This window comes from Ochotona curzoniae, unplaced genomic scaffold (assembly GCF_017591425.1).
Source record: "Ochotona curzoniae isolate NIBS_2020 unplaced genomic scaffold, NIBS_Ocur_1.0 patch273, whole genome shotgun sequence".
Taxonomy (NCBI): Eukaryota; Metazoa; Chordata; class Mammalia; order Lagomorpha; family Ochotonidae; genus Ochotona; species Ochotona curzoniae.
Window position 1 is genome coordinate 51,708 of NW_024466832.1, and position 21,090 is coordinate 72,797.

Genomic DNA, 21,090 nt, shown 5'->3' on the forward strand with positions numbered 1-21,090 from the left:
CAGGAAGTTAAATGACATGTTACTGGATATGACTGTCTCCATTACACAACTACTGTACAGCCCCTTAATTGAAGAGCCACAAAACAAAATCAACATCAGGGAGAAATAGGATATTAACAACACCATGAAGTTAAACAACATGCTATTAAATGACTAACATGTAGCTGAAGAAATGAAAATCAAGAACCTTCTTGAAGAAAATGATGCCACTGCATGTTCTACGAGTCATTGAATGATTTAATCAGAAGAAAGTGTTTTGAAGAGATGAAACCAACAGAAAACAACAAAACCCATGCAATATAGTTTCTGCTGATCTTTGTTGGTGAAGTGTGTCTCCTCCAGACAATAAATAGATGGGTTTTGTTTTTTAATCCAGTCTACTCATCTATGATGTTTGATTGAGCTTAAACCGTTTATATTCGGAGATTAATATGTATGGGTGGTACTTTGGTCCTGTCATTTTAGGAATGGGCTGTTCGTTGGTTTAGTCTTCTGTTGTCATTTTACTGGGATATTCTTCCCATTTGCCTTTGGTTTTGTTTGGTGCTAGGCCTCTTCTCTGTCAAGAGAACATCTTGAAGTGTCATTTGTAGGGCAGGTTTGAAAGAGGCAAATTCTTTTAACTTCTCTTTACTGCGGAAGAATTTTAGAAAGACACTATTAAGAGACCAAATATAAGAGGTATGGGAGTCCCAGAAGGTGCAGAAAGAGAAGCTGAGTTTGCAAATGTGTTTAATGAAACAATAAAGGAAAATTTCCCTAATCTAGAGAAAGAATTGGGAAACAACATCTAGGAGGGGCAGAGAACTCCCAACAGGCTTGACCAGAAGAGATCTTCACTAAGATAACCTCAGGCTTCCTGGCCTGTGGTTGCAGAAATGGTCTTTTAAGACAAGGGTCTATGGGGGCAGAGAAGGCCTCATGCAACAGGACCTTTGGGTAAAGTAATGGCCTCACCCATCTGGGTCCTGTGAGTATAGATGTGGTCTCGCAGAAGAGGGATCTGAGCTTGCAAGGATGGCATTGTATGACACGGGCCTGTGGGTATGGGATGGTATCCCACCACATGAGCCTGTGGAGTTTGGTGTCAGGTTCCTTTGGAAGTGGGTTGGCGTTGCCATGCCAGGGCCTAGGGGTGCGGGGCAGCCCTGGTGTGATTTTGGCCCGTGTGTGGATTAGCTCACCATCTGGTGCCTGTGGGTTCAGAGATGGCTTTGCATTGACAGGGTTCTGTGGATGAAGAGATGGCCTTGCGCAACAGGGGCCTTTGGGTTCAGGGTGGCCTCACATGCTAAAGGCCTGGGGCGGGCGGGGGCGGGGAGGGGAGGGAGGCAGCACTGTACAAAAGGTGTCCATGGGTGTGGGTTGGCCTCTCATGCCACAGAGGCCTTTGGGTGCAAGGAAGGCCTCATGTGTTGGGCTCATAGGTGCAAGTACGGTCTCTGTGTGCATGGCCTGTATGTTCAGGACAGCCTTGTGTGATGGGAGCCTGTGGGCTGTAGGGTAAGGGACTTTTGGGTACAGGGACAGCCTTGCCTTTTAAAAATCTTGTGGGTGTGGGGTAGGGCTAGTAAGACCTTAGTCCATGCATGTGTTGACAGCTCCCATGTTGAGGGCCTCTGTGTTCAGGGACAACCTAATCCACCTGGGTCCTGTGGGTACAGGACAGCCTCTCATGCCATGGGTGGGTGCAGGTTCTGCCACAATGACAAGGGTTTGAGGGAGCAGGGGTGGCCTCATGTGTCCAGGGCCTATGCATGTGGGGATAGCCTCGTTGGTGCAGGGCTTGTGGGGTCAAAGATGACCTCACCCATCATTTTTGTGGGTGCAGGGATGGCCTCAAACAAATGGTGCCTGTGGGTGTGGGGATGACTGTGTGTATGCAGGGTCTTTGGGTGCTTAGACTGCCTCATGCAACAGTGAGCTGTAGGTATAGGGATTACAACACATATCTGGGACGTCTCTTGTGGAGATGGCCTTACACGTCCAAGGCCTGTGGGTGAAGTGACATCTTTATATATCTGTGGCCTGTGTTTGCATGAGAGGTCTTAATGGGTTGTTGGATGACCTTGTAGGTCCAGGGTCCATGTAGTCAGGATGGACTTATGTGTGCCAGGATGGCCTCTTGCGAGAAGGACCTGTAGGTGCAGCATGGCCTTGCACTACCTTGGCCATTGGTTGTAGATGTGTCCTCCTCTGACAGAGGCTGTGTGTGCCTGATGGCTTCCTGCAACTTGGTGCTGTGATCCAGCATGGCATCAAAAATTGGCCCCTGTGTTTTCTGGGAATGCCTAGAAAGCAAGTGTCTGTCGGATCAGTTACAGTCTTGAGTGACCCAAAGGGGTTTTGGATGCAGGCATGGTCCTGCATGAAATGAACTTTTGGTTGCAAGGAAGGGTTTATGCAACAGGGGCCTTATTGTGCAGAAATGATCTCATGTGACAGGGGCTGTTGGATCAGGATGACCTTATGTGACAGCACCTGTGTATACAGGGAAGGCCTCACATGACATTTGTCTTGTGTGCAGGCATTGCCTCACATGATGGTGACCTGTGTGTGCAGGGAGGGCCACACAATGAGAGTGGCTTTTGGATGCAGTGATAGCCTCATGTGACAGACAGGTCGTTTGGATGCAGAGGTGACTTGATGGGTGTGCGATCTGTAGATGCAGGGTGGCCTCTAACAACTGGGTCTGTGAGTACAATGATGACCTTGTGTGACAGAACTGTGGCTTAGGATGACTTCACATGACACTGGCCTTCAGTTCCATAGATAACCTTGTGTGACCGGAGCATGAGGATGCGGGGATGGTCTCACGTTACAGGGATGTGTGGGTAAAGGATGATCTCCTGAGTCCATGTTCTCTGGCTACAGGGATGGCTCAAGCCAAAGGCCTTTTAGTTCTGGGATGGGCATCGCACCTGGCCCAGCAACCCCCAGAGCAGGTGATCACGCTTGCTTGCTTGCTGGGCCAAGTGGGATGTCCACCTTGGATGAAGAAGTGTCTCAGGGAATGGATCGAATAAGGAGGCACGGTGGACAAAAGTGTCCCTAACCAACCTCATTTGTTTCTGCAGGGAGTCCAGCAAGCAAGCATTGCATGCCACATTCTCTCAGCCACTTCTTCAGTAGAGTTTTCTGGGTCCTGATCTGTACAGAGGGACAGGCAATGGGCAGGTGAGTGCTGTGAGAACCCAGGACTGGAGAGACCAGGGTTTTGCATCAGAAATGAGGCTTCCTGCCTCTGTCCTTTGGCATGGTCCCTGGACTGGGTCAGGGCTCCGAGTGGAAGTGCACAGGTGCCATATCCTCAGAAGGCAAGAGGATGCCTGTTAGTGGGTGGTCCCTTCCAGCCTCTTTCCCAGGTGGGCACATGTGGAATGGAGCTCCCAGATTCCTCCCACCCTTTGAGTGTCATGATAGACCAGCTAGCTGCCTGATGGCACTTGGACACTGACGGGCTATCCTCATGATTTGCCTCCGTTACCGTGGATCAGCTGCTGAGGCTCAGGCCTGGGCTGGCTAGCTGCCTGGTCAAGGGAGCACACTGCAGTCACCTCATGGAACTGCACCATGAGGACCTTGGGAAGAGCTTGGCAGTGAGCACCACAGCTTCCCAAGTATAGCCCAAACTACAGCACAGGGCCTGAGGCCCCGTTCCATTCTCCAGGCCCAAACACTTTTATTTTCTGGGTGTGTGGGGCCTCCCCAGGTATAGCACCTGCCCATTTCAGAGAGCCTTCCACCAAGATGGAGGGTGACTCCCAGTGGCAGTTGGACTATTCCATTTATGAGGAGGGGTGAGCTGGTGGCGAGAGGGTGTGTCACAGGCTCTGGTGGGATGGGTTCAGACCTGTATTATGCTGGGATAGAAAGTGTACCAAAGGGGCCATCATGATGCCCTAGCAGTTGTGTGTTGTGGCACCACAGGCCTGTGGGATCCATGTTCCCTGGCTCTCCCTGGTCCCCCATAGCTGGCTCTGCAGTGGTACGCTCCAGTTGCCAGGAGTGGATTGTAAACAAAGCCAGTATTCTTCCCACGGAGGCTGTGGATGGTGGTAGTGGATATTTAACCCTCTTCTCCGTGGATGGAGCCCCCCGGGGCCACCCCACATTTATATGTGGGGTGGTTCCAGGATGAGCTACGTGAAGTGAGTCTGGGTGCCCTCAGGGTTATGTAATCTGAGCCAGTGTGGTCTCAGGGTCTGAGGCCAGCCCTCACTGTGGCCAGGTGTATTGTGTGGTTTGCTCCTGTGGTAGAGCAGGACCTGGGTATCAGGAACTTGGTCTACTGGACAACACAAAGTATGGGAATGGTTCTTGAGTTCCAAATGAAGTAGCCTTTTTGTTTTAAAGTTTGAGCGGGGGTCAGTGACACATGGTCCTTCCAACTCTGACAAAGTTAAGGGCAGAAATCCCTAAATCCATGTAGTGATGAAACCTCTTGTCTTCAAAGGACAGCTGAGCTAGCTTCAGAGTTTGGGATTATAATTCATCATCTTCCAATAAAGAGTGCCCCTGAGAGATGCTTTTAAGTGAGATTGTTTACCCTCTTTTATCTTTGTCTTGTTAACAGAGATGATATTGTTAAAGGATAGCGATTATGAATTCCCAGAGGTTTTTTTGTTTGTTTGTTAGCTTCAGTTTATTATTAGGTAATAGATTTTTCCTGCTTCAGTATTCATGGTAGTAGTTGTTGGCATGTTAAGTGGTATTTCTCTTGCCATGTTTTATTACACACTCTTATTTTTTTAAAAGACCATTTAAACATTGAGGCAGTTGTAATTATTCTGTTTATTCATTTATTGTACTGTAGGTGTGTGTGTGTGTTTGTTGTCTGAGCACCAGCATCAAGCTGTGCAGGGGGAGAGAAGACAAAAATGAGTATAAAACACTAGTATAAAGAATCAAATGCTTACTGAAGCATACACACAACCTGCTAGGGAAATTGAAGGTTGGAAGAGATGGTATTTTCTTGGATGAGGGAAGTCTTTAGGCTGAGGAGCTGGTTTAAGCAGTGGAGGCATGAAGCACAGTGGTGCATGAAGAGAAAAGCAGCTGTGTTAGTGGAGAGTGGGCTCAGGAACTGATGTGTTGGCGTGCTTGCTAGGGACATAGAGTCCAAGTGCTGTAGGTGTTGGGGAGCTGGTTGAAGCCTTTCCGGGAGTTAGACTTGGGCCTTCCTGAGCCTAGGTAAGGATGTAGGTTAGATGTCAGAGAAGCAAAACTCAAGATAGAACTGAAGTGAATGATAACAGAGTGGTAGGGCTAGAGGAGGAAATAGTGAGTAGGCACATAGTTAGGCACTAAAAGTTAAAATGAGTATTACTTCATTATTAGATATGAAGGAGGAGAGAAAGAAGGAATCTGGAGTAACTGCCAGCTTTCTGGCTCTGGCAATCTAGGCATCCCAACGAGAGGACTAATTCTTTTTCTGCCTCTCAAAAAAATTATCAGGCTTATTTACTTGGTATATATTAAATAAATATATAGAGAGCAGCCTGGCTGCGAGGATTAGAGTTATAAAAAAGATCTTGGAGGGGAGAATACTTGGTAAGTTTTTTCCCCCCTTAGGCAGAAAGGTCTACTGTCTACCGAAGGAAAATTTGCTATAGAGATTTTGGATTGAAGCCCAGAAAGAACTAAGCCTGTAGTTCAGATTGCTCTTTAAAATGCATTTGTCATCTTCTTCTTTTCCCTGCCTGTGTGCTTTATTTTTCGTAAAGTGGCATCTGGGGCTTGATCCAGAGAGAGTTGAACTACAGAACCAGGTTGAAAGTCTTGAGCTGTATTTTGCTCAAGACCAATGGGAGAGAAGAAGTGATTTCCAAGGTCACAGTTATGGCATCACAACCATGAAGGGCCAAAAATAGAGCTTCCCTTTCAATTTCCCGGGTGTGAAAATAGATCATTCCCTCCTAGATAACAGGAGAAACCTATAGAGTTGGAGTGCAGGGCTTCAGAATCTAAACGCATGGGCAGAATTGTGACATCGCTGATAAAGTTACCTCCCATGACATTGCCCTCCCACACTGCAATACTGGCTGCACCACTTCTGATCCACTTCCTCTGATGCACCTAGGAGAGCAACAGAAGCTGGCCATGTCCAAGCTGGCTTGGACTCCTGCATCCCATGTGGGAGACCTAGATCTGGTCCTAGGCACCTGTCTTCGACCAGACCTAGCTGCCAGTTTTTGCCATTTGGGGAAGTGGAGAGAAGTCTCTGACTCTTTCTCTTTCACTCTACCTCCCAAGTCAACAAAATGACTCTTTTTAAACAAGAACTCTAAACCCAAAGTACTGTCAGTGACTTTTAGACTTTTTAATTGAAATATTTGTTTGAGAGTTGTGAAGATTGAGTCAGGGAGTCACGCATACAACTTGGCTTTCCCTTGTGGGGGCAGGACCTCCATTACTGGAGCCATTGCTGCTTCCTCGATTCTGCATGAGCAGCAAGCTGGAGTCAGGAGCTGGGACTGGGAACTGAGCAAGGCAATTCTGTGGAATGTAATCTTAATCATTAAACAAAAGAACCACACCTCAAAGTTCATTTGAAAGCTTCAGATAACTTTTTTTTTTCCTTTCCAGTAGGGAAATCTTTTCACGGAGAATATAATATACTTTATATATATATAAAACCCAATTTGGTGTTTAAAAAAAGGAAAGTAGCTGAACTTACATTACTCAGCTTCTTTCTGTGGCCTTCTCTGTTCCTGTCCCATCATTTGGAGGGTGTGGGGGCGCTTGTATTTGAATCCAGTTTGAGAAATTCCTGCTTTTCTCTCTATCTTGCTTCTTTTTCACTGAGTGATAGTAGGTACAAGTTTGCAGAAGAATTTCCTGTGGTGCCTTCTATTTGTTATGATTCTACAGCCCGTTTCCTGAAAGGAAAATAATGGAGTTGGCTATATAGATTTGGATCTCTGTTTACTGCCTCAATTGCATTTTTAAGAACTGAGTTTTCTTTGTCTTGAAGGTTGTTCCTACAGTACCTGAGGATGCTGGACAAAGAGATCATCCCCATGGATTTCTATGGGGTTGCGATATACGTCCAGCCATTACTTATGTTCTCATTTGCATTTTTATATGGAGAATTTTTCAATTTGTAAGTAAACAATGCTGTATTCAAAAATGTTCGTTGTGTCTTTAAGTTGAACAACTAATGTAAGAAATTTGTATTTTTTGAGAAAGCAAAATCACATATATGTCTAAGATAAAACAGAAGGGGTATAGAGCAAGTTTTTAAGTATAAAATTTTGAAAGAATGTCCTTGGAGAAGTTTTCTATGGTATTAATACCCAAATACTTTGAGTTCTTCCCCTGTTGTTTTTTAAAGTTGATTCAAATGGCTGAAAGAGCGAGAGAAACAGGGTGACAGACCAAAAGAAATGGCCAATCTGCTGTTTCACTGTTCAGATTCCTCCAACAGCCAGGGCTGGGCAGGGTGGTTGGGAGCTGAGAACTCAGAGTCTCCCACATGAGTAGCATGGCCCTACTAGTGCCTCCTGTGGTCTGTATTGGTAGGGCTGTGGAGGCAGGAAGTAGAGCTGGAGATTGAACGTAGGCCCTCTAGTTTGGGATGTGGCCATGTTACCCATACAGTTTTCAATCAGTAGGTCAAGTTGAGCAGTTTATCATAATGATGAATGATTATTGATGTATTTAGTTTCTTCGAGCATAGTTTATTAACTTCTTCCACTTAAAAAAGAAAGCTTATTTATTTGATGCTTTCAAGTAAATGAGCGAGAGGCGAAAAGCAATCTACTGGCTGATTTATTCCTCAAGTGGCTGCAGTAACTGAGGGCTGGGCCAGAAGGAAGCCAGGAGCCAGCAATTGCATCAGTGTCTCTCCCATATGTGACAGGAACTCAAGTTCTTGAGCAACCATTAGCTGCTTCCCATGTCAATAATAAGGACTTGGACTGGAGCTGGAGTAGCTGATCCTTTCTCCCAGCCAGTCGCCTTCACTTGGAGCTGAGGGCGTTGGCATGTAACCACTCTCCTTCTCTGGGTCACAAGAAGCCATGCAACAGGAAGGGGTGCACTCACTGTCCTGATGGACATAGATGAAAATACAAACTTCTCTCTCCCCCTTTCCTCACTCTGCACATCTATCCCTGGATGTGTCTGTGACTTCTTCAGCATTTACATAAACAGGACCGCGAGGAATTTTAAAAGGTGTGGGGAAAGCAGGATTAATTAATTAATTTCTTTGAAAGGCATAGTTGGAGGGTGGATGAAGACAGAGGGAGGGGAGGTATTTTTCAGTTGCTGGCTCAGTCCCCAAATTTTGGCTGCAACCAGTGAAGCTGAGCCAGGCCAAAGATGACAGGAGGCAGGAGTTTCATCCGTTCTCCCAGGTGTGTGGCATGGGCCCAAGAACATGGGCCACTTCCCACTGCTTTCCTAGATGCATTCACAGACAGCTGAATCTGAAATAGAGCAACCAGCATCCATAGGAGATGCTGCTATCACAGGTGATAGCGTAACATACTGTGGCACTGTGGCGGCCCTTTGAGCGTCTTTGCATTTGATGTTCTGATTTCAGTATCATGTGTCTAGCCATAAAATTCCTTTGTCTTTTCGACTTCTCTAGACTCAGGATTGTCTTTATGTCAATTTGGAGAAATCTCTCCATTTAAAAGTCAGTTTCTCTTTTTGAAGTACTATTGTTCAGATATTGGCTCTCCTTTTATTTTTTCAGTTTTTACTTTTTTTGAAGATTTATTTTTTATTGGAAAAAATAGATTTGCAGAAACAAGAAGAGGGAGAGGAAGATTTTGCATCTGCTGGTTCACTCTCAATAGTGTCACCACCATAGGTGATGCTGGCAGGGACTGAGCTGATCAGAAGCCAGGATCCAAGAGTTTATTGTGCGTCCCACATGGGTGCAAGGTCCCAAGACTTTGGACTATCATTCAGTGCTTTTTTTGTTTTTTGTTGTTGTTGTTGTTGTTTATTAAGTTTGGATGAAGTTTGAATCGAGCATCCAGGCCATAAGGATGGAGCTGGGTCTGGGTGGGAAGTCGAGCAACCAGGGCAAGAACTAACATCTGTGTGGGATGCTGAGTTCTAGCAGGCAAAGGATTAGACAGTTGGGCCATCGTTTTGGCCACCTGGTTTTCCTTTAAGCTTGAGGAGCTTCCCCAAATAATGTTCTGACTTACTAGTTTACTTTATATTTGTTTACATTTGTAGGATTGTATTGTAGCCTGCTTTTTCTTGTTTAATTTTATCTGTATCCTTATTCTCTAGATGAATTCCGTTTCCTTTTATCTTACCTTTCAGCCCTCACTAAGCTCTTAAACTGGATTTTTCCCTTGCTTTATTATTTGTTAAAGAGAAAGATCAAAGAAGAAGAAGATTTGCTTTACTGTTTTCTTTAGAGTAGTTGAGACATGTGTCCAATTGATAATATTTCTCAGGTTTGAGTATTAGCATTAGGAGCTATGATAATAGAATTGCCTGAAAACATTTGTCTTAGGGCCAAATATGTTTAGGGAACAATAGGCGGAGTGAAATGAAACAGGAATCTTTACCAAAAACCATTTCAGAGCTGTTGACATAATATATACTTTAAATTTTTGATAAGAGGACATTAATGTGTAGTTTTTCTCATTAGAGCATTTGTCTTGCGGAAATCACTTGTAATATTTAATTGGCAGAGGTAAAATTAAATTTACATATGCTTATTAGCTATATATATATATTTGCCTTAACATATTTTTTTGTTAAAAATTTGTTTCAGATTGCAAGCAGGCTTTATGTAGGTAAGCAGTCTTTTTCCTATTTTAGGTCTCATCAGTTTTCTGCATAAAATTAAAAAATTACATTTTATCTTTTTTTTTTTTTTTTAGTAAAAAAGAAAAAGCTTGCTGTAGAACACTCTGGACTAATAAAAGAAAATTGTGATCTACTTGACAAACCTAACTTTCTAGAAAAAGAGGTAAGAGTTTTGAAAACAAAAATAATTAGAGTCAGGAAATAGTATTTATATGTAGATAGTTTTGTGTAAACAGTTGATTTGGAGTGTATGGGCATTATGCTGTTCCTCACTTCAATGCTTAACAAATCTTACTAATTTTAGCCATTTTGTTAGAAGTGATGTGGTCCCATTGTGGATTTACTCCATGTTGTCCTAATGAGTTTCTTATATTTTTTAGCTCATTTGATTTTCTGTTTTATGGACTTACCTTTTCACATTTAAGAAAGTATATTTGTATTTTTCTTTTTGCTATGTGTTTTTTTTTTCTATATTTTATAAAGGAGCCCTTCCCTCAATATATGTGTTTCAGTTCTCTTCTGATTTGGCTTACTTTGATGATGTTTCAAATTCTGCTACAAATTGACGTTTTCATTTTCTCTCTGTGTGAAGCCCTGCCTTCCAAACAAATGAAAAAAATCTTTATTTGAATGATTTATAGTTTGTGCTCACGGTGTTGGTTTGTTTCAGTATGAAAGCTTAGAGCGATCTTTGCAAGGTGCCAGCTTTGAGGAGTCGGAAGAAGGGCAAACTTTGAAGTTAAAGAGACCAAATGACTACATTTTGAAAGCTGGGGCGAGGAGTGTTGCTGACTAACATAGACTTTAAAGATACTATGTTGTCAGCAAACTCTGTTTCAAAGAAATATGAAAAAATATGGTAGTTTTTATAACTTACAAATGGTTAAATATTGGAAATAGACCGTTGGTAGTACATGTTTTGAGTGATGCCTATTCAGCTCGTAGGAGAGCTCTGTAGAAGCTCTTTGTTCTTCCTTCTTGGAAAATCTGTGAAGTGACCTTTCCTTTTTTGGACTCAGTTTACTACACAGAGAGACAAAGGATTCATTCAAACAAATTTAGGACTAGTTGGCAACAATGAATTATCGAAATTGTGTCATGGTATTGGCCTAGATGTAATCCTCAAGAATATTAGGAATTATTCGGAATTGGATCAGAAGTTACATTATAAATATTGATGTGCTGCTAAGTGTTTCAGAACTGGCTCTCCAAAAATCACTTGCTGAGTTCTGGGGAAAAAAAAGAAAGAAAGAAAAAAAAGGTTCCCAACCTGGCCAGTCTCAAGTTACCAACCTGAGGTTACTGAATGAGGAGTATTCTCATGATCCAGCTTTCCTGAGCCTGGTGTGATTCAACTCCTTATAAGGAAAATCCATTTGATTTTAGCTAAATTAAGATGTATTCAGCTAAGTGACTGGAGAATCTCACTGCTGCTTAAAGATTGAAAAGTCAAAACCAGAGAGCACAGATGCAAGATGGTGATGGTATAAATTGGGTCACAAATATGGTACATGTATTAATCCTTTCTTCTTGTGTTAGCTACTATCAAAAATAACCATATGTATTTGCTTACCACTTAAAGTTATTGCCCCCGTAGTAATTGATTAGAGTTTTGATCAATTGGGAGAATTTTAGAAAGCATTTGGCATGCTAACAGAACAGAAAAAACTCAATAGCAAGCACATTTATTCAAGCTGGGTTGTATGTGTAGACAAAATGAAATAATGAAATATACCAGCTTGTTGTGAAGACGATGCAGTTGTGTAACATAGCAGAATGAAAAGTCACAGTCTTTATTTTCTGGAATAGTAGTAATAATTGAACGCAAAGTACGTGGTAGAATGTTAAGAAATTTAGCAGTAGAATCTATAGATACAAATAAACCAGTAGAGTAACTCTAACTCAGGTCAGAGAATTGCTGCAACAACAGCTAAATTTAGAGACATAGGAAAAACAAGTTTTTTTTTCAGCAGCAAAACATAGAGCTTTTCTCCTTTTATTTTTGCCTGTTTACATTCTTTGATTTTGGTTTTCAATTTTACACAACTTCGTTGAAGGGTCGTGAATAGCAGAGACATTTAGTATAGTGGTTAAAATTCAGTTGGAATAATTAATCACTTAACTTTTTTTAATTGCACAATTATTGTAATTCATATCAAATATCAAATCTTGATTTGTGTTTAACTCTGATTTGATGACACTATTTAATATACTCAATTAGGTTATTTCACCCTAAATGTTTATACTTTGCCTATGAAGAAGATTGTTGGCACCCACTAGAATTGCTAAGATCTTACTGTTCTGAAAATCATCAGAATCTATGAACAGATTTAGCTAATACTACATGTGTTTGGTTGAAGTCACCTGACTTCCCCTAACTGAAAGCTCCCACATCTGTCTTACCAAGTTGGCTTTTTTCTTAGGCAACCAATGAACAGCTGAAGATTTGCAAATCTAAGCTGGACGATAAAGTTCTTTCCGTTGAAAAACAATTTGAACAAGAATTGGAAAAATGTGATCGACCTGAATTGGTAAGGCTTTTTGTTTTGTATTTAAGGAAAATGCTACAAAAAGAATGCTTATGGGATTTCAAAAAGTAATGGTATTGACTAAAGTATATCATGTACTGTACGAAAAGGTAAGGAATACAGAGGCCATAAAAGAAAGAGCAACATTTTCCACCTCCACCATTTTCCTTTCTTAGATTCCATATATAAAGTGGGCTTTCCCCCCATGTTTTCATACAGAACTTTCTAAACAATGCCAATGTAGCTTACATGAATAATTTTACAAAGTTGAATGATCACATACACACTGGATAGTTTTTATTACTTAAAATGTTTGGTAAGGACAAGCAAGGGGAATCATGATGTGAGTTTAGTTAGTCAGATCTGCTGTGCATGGAGTGATGAGCCCTGGGTAAGTTAAGTGTTGGGAAGTGTCAAAGTTGAGATACTGCGTTTTGGAAACTGCAAGGGCTTAGTAAATACTTGTCTCTTGACTGATACTTTCTTTGCAGGTGGCAAAGATTTTACCAGCGTTACAGGCCGTAAAAGATGGAAGAAAGTCCCTCAACTCACAAATTGCTGACGTAAGTTGAATTTGTCTAACACTTGTAGCTCTGTTATTTTTGAAATAATTTAAATTTAGTTCTTGTTTTTATTTTTCAGGAATACTATATAATGTTAGGGTTTCAGAGTTAGATCTTCAATTTCCATATATATATATATATATGCACGCACCCATAAGGCATTTCAGAAAAGTTTATAATAGTATACAAATATTTGAAAAGCTGTTGCTCTACTAAGCTTGTTGAAGGTGATTGCTATTTAACATATTAAGACAGAAAAAAAACCCTCATGGAGTTTGACTTTCAGTGGCGGATATACAGAATACGTAGTTGGTAAAATCTGCTATGCAATACGTGGCCATTGATAACAGGCTGTCATTTGTGTAAGGTCACATGGCAGATTAGTGGCAGAGCTGTACTTGATTCTTTGCTCTGTTTTCCTGCTATTCTGGAATACCTCTGCTGGCATTTTGCTGCCGTGTTGGTAGGTACACTGCCATGTTGCTATGTGTTGGAATGCTTTGGCCGTTATCCACATAAAGATTCCAGGGAGTCCATGAAGATAAGCCATTGTATTATGTTGTTATTGACCTAATGTTTTTTTTCTACTTAGGCTACAACAACGACCAGACCGTTTCAAATTATTCATGAGGCAATTAAGGCAGAACTAGAGAAGGTTTTCAATGAAAATGTGCAGCTTCACCAAGAACTGCTGCAGGTTTGTACTCTAAGTGAATCTTGCTTTCAAGTATGTAATGAGAAGAGCTTTGGGCATCCTTGTGACCAACCACATGTTAAGAGCAGGGTGGTTTTTGTTTTTTGTTTTTCTACTTAATATCACGGTAGGGTACTTCCATTGCACTCTTGTAACTGTGTGTTTTGGATAGGGATGCACAAGTGCATATTCTTCTGGTTCTCTTTCCTCGGAGTGAAAGTAAACCAGGGTGTTTGACACTTAGGCAATCACAGCAAATAGCGTTTAGCACCTGTTGCTTATCCGGGGCTTCGAGGCAAAATGGATCCTGGAGGTAGTTCAAATGAGGACTGAACATGTATCCTTTTTCTCCCTGTTTATATAGGCAAGACACACTGATTCTCATGTGTTCCGTTTCCTTTTTTCCCCCAATCAATTTATAGTTATTCAGCAAGAAACTTTGCAGTAATTGCATTACTATGACTCTAAATGCTTTATCTGGATCATTTAATATGATTGCATTTTCTGTCTACCTTCTGTCAACATTTTCTCTAATATTAATAATAATTTTGTTTCCTGTCTATCTACCCATAACTCTCAAAGAGAGTTATGCATCTTTGATGCATTTCGTATAATACCTTATGGGTTTATGCCTCTAACATAACAAAGCACCAGTCTTTTGCCATCTTGGTGTCAAAAACAAGTCAGGCCTGTGTTAAGCTTGTGATCAAATCAGAACTAGATATTTATATAAAAAATTAATTATATAACATCGCTTGTTACAACTACTTTCTGTGGTTTTAATTGTTACTGGAATAAAACATTGTAATACGATCGTTCACTAATGCTTTAAGACTGAATGTCACTTCATGTTTTCAGCAATGTGTTAGCTAGCACCCAGTCAACAAATCCAATGATTTGTTTTAATTCCATTTTCTTAAGACTTACTTTTATTTGAAAGGGAGATTTACAGAGAGACACGTAGCGACAGAAAGAGAGAACTTCCAATCTGGTTTGTTACCCAAATGGCTGCAACCGCAGGACTTGGACCAGTCTTCAGCCAGGAGCCTGGAGCTACTTCTGAGTCTCCCACATGAGTGTAGCGGCCCAAGAACATAGCCATCCTGCACTGCTTTCCCAAGACATAAGCAGGGAGCTGGCTCCGAAGTAGAGCAGCCAGCACTTGAATTGATAGCCACATGGGATGCAGGCCCCTTAAGTAGAGGCCTGATCTTAGTGTTATGAACAGTTTTATGGAAAAATTCATAGTATCCAAAGTTTGCGTGGGTTTTAAAGCATTTTTAGTGACCAAATATTGTCCCTAGTTTTTCTCCATGAACTCTTTGAGGTACTTGTGTGTTTGTCTCAGTAAGCCTTTTATGTGATAAACATATGTAAGTCAGTTGAAGAATACTTTAGTCTTGTTTGAACTATCCCAGTTTGGAAATTCTTCGTAATAGGAGTCTTCTTCCTTCCTGGAAGTAGCAGAACTGCCTTTTTGGATGTCTGTTAATGACACCACCAGCCTTGTGAATTCATCTGTTTACAAACGTGCATGATGAGTGAAATTTTTTGTTTCAATTTCAGCTTTCAGAAGAACCTGGACCATGGAAAGAAAAATTACGGAAAGCTGCTGATGAAGCGCAAATAGGACTTGAAAACACTAAAATACGCAGAAAACAACTTCTGAGGGATGCACGAGGCCTCTTTGAGGTTAATGACTCCTCTGATTTGTATGATTGAGCTGGCTGGAATTTTATTTTAACATGGAAATTTATAAAGTTTTACATGCCAAAAAAAAAGTTTTGCAAACAAATCCTTGCTATGGGAAATGATGAATTAAATTGCTAGACTGGGATCTTGAAACTATTCTTAGTGTCATAATCTTCCCCTCTGCACCCACATATTCCACAGCTATCGATTCAGCAAACCATAGATCAGAAATATTTGAAAACCAAATGAATTGTGTCTGACAGAATGTTTTCTTGTCATTATTCTCGATAGTGCTACCACAATTTCTGTCACAGAGTTAGCATTAGTAGCAGTATAGAACTGAGTTAAAATATAGGTATGTGTAGATTGTACCTGAATACTGCACTGCAGAGTATAAGAGCCTTGAGTAGCTGTGGATGTTGGCATTTAGGAGTTGGATGGCTGGTCCTTGGAACCTTCCACTTGTGGACACCAAATGATAAATGTATTGTTTAATTCTTTGCCTAAGCGTAAAAGATTGAAAGACCTTGAAATGCACGATAAACGCAACAAAAATGAGACACTAACCTTGAACTGTGCTCAAATCTGAAGGCCCTGTTGTTTGTGCCTCAAATTCTAAAGAGTGAAGGGACGGAAGCATGGCAACTGTAGAGCAGAATAGATTTAGGTGGGTCTTTCCAGAGAAATACATGGCTCAGTCCTTTGATTTTTTTGGTTACTGTTCTCGAAAATCTGTTTCCAAAGGGAAAAAAAATACCCAATACTGGGAGCCCTCTTATGCTCTAATTTGGATTCTTAAGAATGTGTTTTATCTCAGTTGAACTCCTCACTTCGTTCTGTTTTGTTTTGAATACATTAAAATTTGTAATCTTTATAACACAGATTTCATAATTCTATCAAATGTATCCTTGGGTTAATGATCACTATTATTTCTAGCAGATAATTATGTCATATAAAGCATTTTACCATTTAAAAATAAGTATTTAGCAAGAATGAGCCATTATGAGACCTTCCATGTAGGAATCACTAGTTCTGGTTTTATCTTGGAGCACTTAATAGCCAATAATATGTTACAGCTTCTCTACCTGTGTGAAAGGGAGAGAGACAGAGAGAGATAGACTTACATAAAGCTTTCCCACTTGCTGTTTCTCTTTAGTACCCAGAAGAGCCTTGGCTGGGCCTTGTAGCCAGCAGTCAGGAGCTCCATCTGAGAGGAGTGGCAGGGACACATCTACCTGAACTGCCCGCTGGTGAGGTGGTGGTGTTCATGGAAGGGAACTAGCAAGAAATTGGAATCAAGAGATAGAGTCAGAATGGGAATCCAGACATTTAGATGGAGAATGAGCGTCTCAAGGGGTGTCTTTTTCAAAAAAAAAGAAAAGATTTATTTATTGTTATTGGAAATGCAGATATACTGAGAGAAGGAGATGAAGAAAGATATTCTGTCCACTGATTCACACCCCATGCGGCCACAATGGCTAGAGCTGAGCTGATCCAAAGCCAAGAGCCAGGAGCTTCAAGCTTCTTTTGGGTCTTCCATGCTGGTGCAGGGTCTCAAGGCTTTGGGTCTTCCTCAGCTGCTTTCACAGGCCACAAGCAGGGAGCTAGATGGGAAGTGGAGCAGCTGCGACATGAACCAGTGTCCTTATGGGATCCTGGTGTGTGCAAGGCAAGGATTTTAGCCACTAGACTACTGCACTGAGCCCTCAAGATGTGCCTTAACCACTGTGCCAAATACCCACCCTATGTAGATTCATTCAAAAACTGTACTTGTACATCCACAAGTTGTAAAGTTGGGCTGGCATTGTCATATGTAGGTGAAGCTACCACATACATTAGCATCTCATACAGCTTTTTGCTAACTTACCTGGAAAGGCTACCAAAAGATGGCCCAATTCCGTGGACCTCTGCCAGCTGTGTGGGAGACCCAGATGGAGGCCGTGACTCCTGGTTTCACAATGTTACAGTAATTTAGGGAGCAAACCCATGAATAGAAGAGTGTGTCTGTATCTGTCTCCTCCTATTTGTCCTTTGGCTGTCAAATAAATACGTACAGAAGTCTTGAAAGAAATAATGAATACACCAGTGTAAGTCATTCACCTTTTTCTTTTGTTTTGTTTTTTGCTCAACATCAAATGTCTAACTGAACCCTTACTAAAGGTGAAAGACCCGTCTTCATCTCTCAACGTTGTAGAAGACACAACTAAAAATAATGACAAGAAAAACTTGGACAGGAAGAATGACGAAAACAATTGTGGTCCTTTAGGTATTAAATCAGTATTCACCTCTTGTTAAAATTGTGACTAGTTCTTTTCTTCTGTTTGTTTTTTGTTCCCCCTCTAGACTTTTTTGCGGGGTGGTTTCAGGGTTTTACTTGAGCATAGATGTAAAGTTTGCACCCAGCTGGCTGCTCATTTTCTTTGCAGAGCAGCCTAGCATTGGGATTGGTGACTCAGATGGACAGCTGGGCTGCCATTTCCCTGAGGGCTTTGCAGTTCTTGGAGGAGACATTGTGAGCAATCTCTGCACAGCAGGATTTGTTGCACATGAGTAGCACCTCTAACTCCTTGATGTGGTGCACTTCCAGAACTTCCAGAAGCCACTGGGCAGCCTGTGCTTTGTCTTCTTGTTGCCCCAGTAACCATTGTTGGGCATCAGTATCTGGCCCTGAACCTCTCGCACACCTTGTAGTCAGTGCCTTTGGGCTCCTGCCAGTTCTGCTTAATTTTGACATAGTGGCGAGCCTGGTGCCAGATGTACTTTTTGGTCCTCTTCTTGATGACCTTGGGTTCAGCAGGGGTCTGAGGGCAGCCATGATACCTTTGGGGAAGCAGCAAAGCCACAAGTATAACCCATGCTCCCTGGAGTGAGTTGCTCTGCTTGGGGTACACACACTATGTCAGTGTCTTCCAGTTGCCGGTCTGTGGCAAGCTGAGAATGGAATGGCCAGCTGTGTGGCTTCGCTCCCCCTCCCACCTCCAAAGCTGACAGAGCACTGGCCACACTCGAGATGGCATCTGGGACGTGGAGGCCATGTTCTTAGTATACTTGTGCTTTGACAAGTTGGAAACAGTGTCACTGTCTCACTTTGCATTTATCTTCAGTTGGAGCAGCCCTGGTAAATCCCTTCAACACCTCATAGACCAGTGCTTGTTTTTCTCTGTGTTGTAGGCCACAAAAATGAACAGGTGACTCATTCCAAAAATGAATGCCACACAAATCACAAATTCCTAACTCAAGATTTTTATTAAGTTCATTTGTTACACTACTTTGGGTCACCACCATAATTTTTTGCCATTATCCACTGCAGTCTGGACTTGCCAAAACAAGGGTTAGCTGAAGCCATGCACGGTGTTCTCAAACCGATTTTGGTGACTTTCATTTTTATTATTTATTTTATATATATATTTTTATTGTTATTAACATTGTATTATGTGATACAGTTTTATAGGCACTGGGGATTTCCCCCACCCCTCCCACACCCCTCCCCCATAGTGGATTGCTCCATCTTGCTGCATAACCACAGTTCAAGTTCAGTTGAGATTCCTTCATTGCAAGCATATACCTAGCATAAAGTCCAGCATCTTATTGTCCAGATAAGTTCAGTGGCCTCTTGGGGAGACCCTCTCTGGTCTGAAGGTAGAGCTAACAGTAAAGATCCGGTCAGTTAAAAGCCCCAACAAAACATCAGCATCAATATACAATGTTATGGAATTAATTGACATAGTATTGAGTAAACAATATGTTAAAAATAATGCAAGTTCAATTCTTCAAAACATCTGGGTTGAGACAGTATCAATGACAGGTTCAAAAAATAACAACCAACCAAACAAAAATTACAGGTTAAATCATTTTCTTGCAAGGCAAACATGTGGTATGTAACCTTTTGGGATTCGCTCATTTGTCTTAGCATTATAGTTTCCAGTTGGGCCCATTTAGCCACAAAGAACTGCATTTTGTTTTTTTAATAGCTGAGTAGTATTCCATGGAGTAGATGAACCAAAGCTTTCTTATCCAATCTTCTGCTGATGGGCATTTCGGTTGCTTGCATGTTTTTGCAATTACTGATTGTGCTGCTATGAACATAGGGATGCATGTTGGTTTGTCGTAAAACAGGTGTTTTGGATATATTCCTAGGAGTGCTATTGCTAGGTCATATGGTATGCAGATTTTGAGTTGTTTGAGTGTTCTCCAGACTGATTTCCATAAAGGCTGTACCAACTTGCAGCTCCACCAGCAGTGGAGTAGGGTTCCCTTTTCCCCGCATCCTGGCCAACAAGTGTCGCTGTTGTTCTTTTATATGTGGGCCAATCTTACTGGTGTTAGGTGGTACCTCATCGATGTCTTAATTTGGATTTCCCTTATTGCCAGGGAACTGGAGCATTTTTTCATGTTTGTTTGCCATTTGGACTTGTTCCTTTTTGAAATGTTTGCCCATTTCCCGTGCCCATTTCTTGAGTGGCTTGTTTGTTTTGGTGTTTTGGTTGTTTTGGAGTTCTTTGTATATCCTGGAGATTAGCCCACTATCGCCTACATAGTGCGCAAAGATCTTCTCCCATTCTGTGGGTTGGTTTTTTACTTTACTGATTGTTTCCCTTGCTGTACAGAAGCTTCTTAGTTGGATGAGGTCCCATTTGTTTATTCTGTTCTTAACTGCTATTGCTTTTGGCGTCCTTCTTAGAAAGTCAGGAACTACTTGCAGGGTATTTCCAACATTTTCTTGCAAGAGTTTGAAGGTTTCTGGATGTAGGTTTAGGTCTTTTATCCATGTAGATTGGATCTTAGTGTATGGTGACAGATGTGGGTCTATCTTTTTGTGTCTGCAGGCTATCAGCCGGGAAAAAGATGGCCGACCTCGAGGAGCTGTTATAAGGTGGAGAACAAAGAGAGAAAGACCGATCCAGCCGAAAAACAAACCAGGAGTCACAGAATTGCAGGGAGAGAAGTGGGAAAGACACTAGACTGCACTGAAGTAAGATCAACTCAGCCTGCAGGGACCGTCAGAAAAAAAAAGAAAAGAAAGAGAGGTCGCCGTGCAAGAATTGGTGAGTTGCGGTCCCACACAGGGGGAAGGTCGGCTGCACAGTCTTGGCCAACCCAGGGAAGACAAGGGCAACTGCAAAAACAAGCTCCCGCACCAGCGGGAGCCACAGACTACTGGAGCCCTGGAAACCCTAAGGGTGGCTACAGGTTTGAACATAGGGGCCATCAACCCCTGCAGAGGTTGAGGACAAGCAGGGGAGGGGGCCCCAGCAGAAGGCCCACCAACAGCTCAGCACCATTGAGAGAGTGCAGAGGGGGGTGGAGCCACTCTCAGAGGTCTGGGTCATAGAAACTGGGCTCCAAACTGTGGATTAGCTGCGGGGTTTCCTGCTGTGCTCGGCCTGAGCCCCAGAAGGGGAGCACTGCACCTCAGAGTCAGCCAACCCAGATGGAGGTGAGGGCTAGAAGGGACACAGCTGCGCACCTTACAGCTGGGGAACACATCTGAGTGAGTTCAGCGGGAATCTTCACTAGGCCTTGACATCCCAAGTCAAGGGCTGGCAGGACCACGACAGTGTGTTCCACAATTGGACAGCGCCTTTCAGAAAGCGCAACAGGGGCCCTCACTAGACTGGGGCATGCCATGTGGTCCCAAACCAGCTCAGGGCTGCGATTTCTGAGCCACAGGCAGCTGGAAGCTCCAGTGGAACCCCCTGCCGTGCTCAGCCCCAGCTTCAGAGGCAGGGCAGCACTGCTCCACACAGCTAGCTGAGCCGGGCCGGGTCACAGGCTGGCAGGCTTGGAGGGAGATGACAGTGTGCCTCACAGTGGGACAGCGCCTTTGAGC

At 42.4% G+C, this 21,090-nt stretch overlaps 1 long non-coding RNA gene and 1 pseudogene across 3 annotated transcripts; one reads left to right on the plus strand and one right to left on the minus strand.

The window, feature by feature from the left end:
- The first annotated feature begins 2,982 nt into the window (after window positions 1–2,982).
- Window positions 2,983–17,514, plus strand: LOC121166972. 3 transcript variants are annotated; one of them, XR_005885519.1, is made up of 6 exons: window positions 2,983–3,177; window positions 6,977–7,105; window positions 9,749–9,770; window positions 9,858–9,946; window positions 15,135–15,260; window positions 17,421–17,514. It is a non-coding gene; the product is annotated as an uncharacterized LOC121166972 (long non-coding RNA). The 3 variants fall into 3 exon arrangements; XR_005885518.1 differs by lacking the exons at window positions 15,135–15,260; window positions 17,421–17,514 and adding exons at window positions 12,207–12,314; window positions 12,803–12,831; XR_005885520.1 differs by lacking the exon at window positions 17,421–17,514 and having other exon boundaries at window positions 15,135–15,413.
- A 108-nt stretch (window positions 17,515–17,622) lies between these two features.
- Window positions 17,623–18,075, minus strand: LOC121166971 (annotated as a pseudogene).
- Window positions 18,076–21,090: the final 3,015 nt, after the last annotated feature.